This window comes from Puma concolor, chromosome C1 (genome assembly GCF_028749965.1).
Source record: "Puma concolor isolate L17-30 chromosome C1, mPumCon1.1.hap2, whole genome shotgun sequence".
NCBI lineage: Eukaryota > Metazoa > Chordata > Mammalia > Carnivora > Felidae > Puma > Puma concolor.
The window spans coordinates 221435092-221441091 of NC_141674.1; the positions used below are offsets into that span (position 1 = coordinate 221435092).

The following is a 6000-nucleotide window of genomic DNA, read 5'->3' on the forward strand; positions in this document are numbered from 1 at the left end:
ATAAGGATAGATTACATTAGTAGTTCAGAGTTTTTGATCTTTCAAATGCTTTCTTCCAATAAAATCTTCCAAGGCAATCCTGCCGACAAAACAGTTAAGGCCGAAGTGCATTGGTTGGAATGGATGTGGAACACGGGGTGTTCTCTGTTATCCTCACCAGCCCCCAGGCAGGCTCAGAAGATCTTAAGCATGGGCTATACCCGACACCAGCTAACAAGACTGTTAAGATCCCTTCCAGTCCTGGGTGGCTCAGTCGGTCGAGCGTCCGACTGCGGCTCAGGTCATGATCTCGCGGTTTGTGAGTTTGAGCCCCACGCCGGGCTCTGTGCTGACGGCTCGGAGCCTGGAGCTTGCTTCCGATTCTGTGTCTCCCTCTCTCTCTCTCTGCCCCTCCCATGCTCACGCTCTGTCTCTCTGTCCCTCGATAATAAATAAATGTTAAAAAAATTTTTTTTAAAAGATCCCTTCCAGTCCTACAATGCCACACACACACACACACACACACACACACACACACACACACACCAGCAGACAGCACGAGAAAGCCAGAATTACTTCCCAGACCCTACCGAAACTCAGGTGTCAGCGACAGCCGCTCCAGCAACAGTCGACACCCCACTGAACCCAAAAGATACCCCAAACTGTCATCTTCTCACAGAGGCCATGTCTTCCCCAAAGCCTCGACAACGCTGAACTCCAGCCTCAAGACCATCGCTGGCCTGGAAGCAGAGGCATGGAAGGGAAGAAGGAATCGGCATCTGGGACCTGATTCAGCCACGGGGACCAGATGCTCCGTTTCCTCCTCTGCGAAACGGGTACAGGGGAACCGCGTCATGAGGAGGGGTCCTTTACAACACGGGCTTGTTACATGTTAGCTAGCGGGCTACGCCACAATCGCTAGTGTTCGGATCTCCTCACTAGGAAACATTCTGGGTTCCGCATCCACTGAGGCAGATGATCTGTCCCCGATGTTACATGGAGGATCCCAAGGAGAGGTCACCTGTGGAGGGCCCTGGACCATTTCTTTTCCAGGAAATGCAGGACGAGGCACACCAGAAAAGGCATTCAAGCGGCCACGGATGCCACAGCCCACCCCGCACCCCTAAACAGACCCCGAGAAGAGAAAACTGATCCTAGGAAGAGAACTCACAGATCTTCCTTCAGGACATTTTTCCCCCCAAAGGAAACGCTCTGGTAACATATGTTGCAAAGGTCTGTTAAAATGGAGCATCAATTTTGACAGGGAGCCCTCCGTCTGACTTAAACCAAAGGACGCTACACCCTCCCCTAAGGTCAAGCCCGACAACAGCCTCGAACCCATGCAGACTGTCTGAGATTGAAACAAAAACCCCTCCCGACTTGACGCCTGCCCCAACCCGATGGGGCAGGGGGCTCAGGCCCGGCCTCCCAGGCCGCAGAGCGTGGGCCGAAGCTGAGGCCTCCACACACCGAGGCCGGGCCGGGCCGGCCCAGACCCCCAGCTGCAGGCACCGATTCGGGTCCAGGAGCCCGAGCCTGGCCACAGCCCGTCGCCCGCGGCCTCTGGGCCAGCAGCTGCCTCTCATTCTGTGCGTCTCCCTCGCTCCCTGCATCAGGTATTAATCTCGTACCCGGGGCAGCTTCTGCGTGATGAAAGCCCAGCCGTTTTCAATAGAGAACGGTATGGACGGATTCTACAGGAGTGATGAAATGCTTCTTCTGCTCCGGCAATTAAGACTGCACAAAGTCGCCTTTGCCCTGGTGCCACCCCCAACATCAAAGGATGAGAAATTCAAAGCCATTCATGCTGCATTGAAGCCTCACAATGAAGCTGGAAAATGGAAGTCGATTACTGGGCATAAATAGGCAGCAGTTAAAAGGAAAGTTATAACGAAATTAAACAGCAGCAACCCCACAACGTGTTCTGGAAACTTCCAGAACTAGAGTGCCCCTGGTAAACACCAAGAGGGGCACCCTTATAAAGCAGGTCTCTGACCGCGCAAAGGCGAGTTCGGCCGCCCCAGCTGCACGCGGACAGGGTGCCGTGTTGCTCTGTCGACGTTGCTGCCCTAACCGCCCCTGAGGCCTCGGAGAACATGGCATGTGGAGTTTGATTCTGCATGGCTGTGACGCTGCTGACCACAGAACATTCTGGCTCAGGGCTGCTTAGGCCACATCTGTCCTTGGTCCCGAGGCCTACAGTAGTCCACAGTCATCCCCCCCCCCTCTGCCCCCCGGGGCTCCCCCAGAGGCACTCCCGCTGCCAGCTTGCAGGAGAAAGGACTAACCCTAAAGAGGGCAGTGTTACATCTCCCTGCTGCATAAATCTGCTTCTCTTCTGATTGATTACTGCTCTCCTTACGAAGGTATTTGATCTTTAAAATAAAAGCCCAGAACACAGAAAGCTATACAAGTCTTACAATGTGTCAGGGTGTGTGGTTTTAAGGCAGGAAAATACTTCCCTCCCACACAAATGTGAATTCTGGGGAAAGATGCCACAGATCCAAGGGAGTAGAGTATCTGGGAAAGCTGGATCAGCGTTAAAAATAGACAATTGAACACAGATCTTAGATTTCTCAGGAGCTACCTGGGAAAAAAAAAAAAATTAAATCTCGCCTATTTTTGATATCCAAAACTCCATTCTGATGAAACTTCTCTAGCACGGTGGCATTTTGCATTTCCAATTATAATGGAGTAATTGTGTTGCCATAGTTACCGCAAAATTCTGCAATAACTTTTGTTGCTTTGTAATTGCTGTAGTGTATATTTGTGTACAAGCAGCTGAGTTTTCCTAATTCAATGCCTCTTCCTCTCCCCGATCCCCACTAACCGCCACCTTTCCTGGCTCAATTCTGAAATCACATCAGTTTCATAGGACGATCCCTAACATAATGCACGGAATTACCAGAAGCAATTAAAACTCCAGGCAACCTCGATCGTATTGCAAAAGAAAAAGTGAAACCAGGCCAAGGTGCAAACCCACCAGCGTTGCCCCGATCTTGCCGGGCTGGCGCTGGGTGAGGGCTGTTTACATGTTTACTCCCAGGCCTTCCATGCTTAGGTGGTTTGTGGGAATAAACAGAAAAGCCTGAGTGGAGAAAAGAGAGGAAGCAAACTAACTGCCCAGGCCCCTTCCTCCCTCACCGAGGGCAGAGCCGCCCTCAGCAAGCAATTAGGTAGGTCTCTACAGTAATGCAATTAAGATTTAGTTAAGAAAGTCATTAGTTTTAAAATAACTTAAGTTTAATTTCTGCAACGCTTTATTTGAAAATTGTGTCACAGCAGGTCAATTTACAACATGCAATAAAGAAAACACTCATATCAGCTGCTGCGAGTTATTACAAATTTTTGATGTGCATTAAATGAGTACACTGGGTTCCACCCCCGGCCTTTCCAACTGATACGCACGGTCTCGTGCTGTAACAGTGTCAAATATTTCAACGTTAAATGTAAATACGAGATAATTTGCTCATAATCCCGCGGTGTGTTTTTGCAACGCGGGGAAACGCGGCTCCCACCATCTGGGCAGGACCGGGCCACAGCTCGGCCCGTGGAAATCCTGCGGGCACCCTCCCGGGGTCGCGGGCAGCACCCCCACCCCTCCCGTCACGGACCGGGGCACCCGCGCCGCGAGCCCCGGGGAGGGACGTTTTTCTGCAAACTCACAGCCCTGGACAAAGTTACATAAACGGCGCCCGCCCGGCTCCGGGCGCCCCCGGCCCACCTGCCGCGGGCTCGGCCTGGGCGGGCGCCCCGCGCGTGCTCCCCACCCCACCCCACCCCCCGGAGGCCAGCCGGCCGTCCTGGCCCGGCCTCGGCGGCCCGGCTCCGGCGCCCGCTCCGGAAAACCCACGGGCTGGGCGCCACGCGCGGCCTGGCGCACGGGGTCGGGGCCGGGCCGGGCCGGGGAGCGGACCCGGGCGTCCACCTGCCGGGCCGGCGGCGGCGGGGGGCGTGGGGCCGGCGGCCCGCGGGCTGGGAGGGGGGGGCGGACGGGGGGGCGGACAATGGCCCGCGGGCCGGGGCCGGGCCGGGGCTGCGCTTACCGCGGCGGCGGCGGCGGCGGCGGGGCGGGCGCTCTAGCCCCGCGCGGGCGCTCCGAGCCGCATCTCCTCAGCCTGCGCCGCCACCACCACCACCACCACCACCACCACCACCACCACCACCACCACCACCGCCGGCGGCGGGCGGGCGGGCGCTCGGGCGGCGGCGACAGCGAGGACGCGGCCGCGGCGCGCCGGGCCCAGGCTGCTGAGGCGGCGGCGGCGGCGCGGGCGGGCGCGCGGGCTCGGGCGCGGGCGGCGGCGGGGACGGTGCTCCGCGGCGGCGGCCCCACAACCTCCCCTCCTCATTCACAAAAAATTGACCCACGTTGAACCATGATGCCGCTCCCCCCTCCAGCACGGAGCCGGGCGCTGATAGGTCCCGCCCGACGCCCGTCAGCCGCCCCGGCCCCGCCCCCCAGCCGGCGGCTCTGCAGCCATTGGCTGCGCCAGCCTTGCATCACCTCCCCTCCCGGGCCCCTCCCTTCTGCCCGATTTCTAACGAAGAGCTCGTCAATTACGGTTCGGCCCCGCCCTCCGACCGCCCTCCCCGGCCGCCCGGCCGTCCTTCCATTGGTCCACTGGGGCCCCGGGTACCGCCCCGTGTGCTCCCGCCCCTCGTCCCGCGGCGGCCAACCGCTAGGCCAGACGCCGCACAAACGGCAGGGATGCTCCACCTCTGCCCGCCTTCCCGCACACGTCCTGGACCCCGTTGGCTGCTCGAATTGCCAATCCTGGGGGGCGTGGCTACCAAAGGACGCTCCAGGCGCCAGTCGCTGGGCGCTTCGCGGTTGAGAAAGCGCAGGGAGCCGGGCGGCTTGTGATTGTAAACGTGGGCCCTGGTCCTGGCGAGCTCCATTCGGCAGCCCCGAAGAGCTGTCCTGTGCCGGCCTAGTGATCGGGACTGCGCGCCTAGCGAGCGCACTCTTGGGCGCGGGCTGAGACAGGCGGCCGCTCGGGCCTGGCCGCGGCCTCCATCTTGGGTACTGGCGGCGGTCACGTGGTGCGGCGTGCTCCGGGAGACGCACGGGCGGCGCGGAGGGCGAGTGCGCAGGCGCGGTGGGCCCCGCCCTGCCCCGCGGCGGGAACGCGGCCTGCTGGGCGGAGGGGGCGCTGGCCGGCGGCTGTTCCCCGACGGGCGGGGAGCGGGCCCGGTGCGCTCCGCCGGCCAGAGTCCGCGCGCGGTGGTCCCGGGCCACCTATCCGCACCCAGCGCTCCGGGGCTGTGAGCTGCCGTGTCGGGGTGGTTTGGGCCGCGTGGTGTGGCCGCTCCGTGTCCCGCCGGCCCTGCAGACCCCACGGGCTGCCCGGCGGCGGGCGCGGAAAGCCACCTGCGACCACCCCCGGCCTGTGTCCCCCCGCAGCAGGGTACTCGCCCTGCGGCCTGCGTGCGCCTCCCGCTTTCCGGAGTGGCGTTTGTGGCCCCGTGGGAGGGAGCACCCGCGAGGAGCGTGCGGGTGCCCGCGGGCGGCACGGGCGGGCTGGCACCGCGCTGCGACGGCCTCGGAGGGCCCGGGCTCCGTGGAGTTGTTTGGAAGGCGCTTCCTCCAGCCAGAGTTCGGCAAGGCACCTGCAGCTTGCGTGACGTTAGTTTGCTTCCGGAAAACTTCGCAGCTGGCAGGATGCTCAGAAACCTCGCAAGGTGTTTCTCAGCCCAAACTAGGGACTGAGAAAACTTGAGATCTTAATAATCAAAGTTCGTTAAATACGTTGTCTCATCACTAAAGCAGCTTCTTTCCTAGAAAGCAGACTCTAAAGAGATAGATCATTTAACCCAAGGGATTTTTCCCCGCTCCAGTGCCACAACGTACTTACTGGTCAGGCTCCCCTAAAGTGACCCTGCACTCGCATTATACTGCAGCTCTCGCGAAGATACGCAGGCAGGTCCGTTGGAACGGGAATGCTACCTGCCTTGACAACGTGGTCATGACAGAAGAAAAGTCCATGGAGAAATCTCCAGGGGTGATTTGGTCCTCGG

At 59.7% G+C, this 6000-nt stretch overlaps 1 protein-coding gene across 4 annotated transcripts in view; it reads right to left on the minus strand.

The window, feature by feature from the left end:
- The window catches only part of HDAC4 (histone deacetylase 4), a 288003-nt gene extending 283737 nt beyond the window's left edge, over positions 1 to 4266 (minus strand). For 2 of the 4 annotated variants that reach the window (XM_086720108.1, XM_086720107.1), the window contains exon 1: positions 4026 to 4263. The gene's annotated coding sequence lies outside the window, so the exon portion shown is untranslated. Of the gene's footprint in view, positions 1 to 4025 lie in introns of all 4 variants that reach the window. The other 2 variants (XM_086720110.1, XM_086720109.1) reach the window with 2 other exon arrangements.
- Positions 4267 to 6000: the final 1734 nt, after the last annotated feature.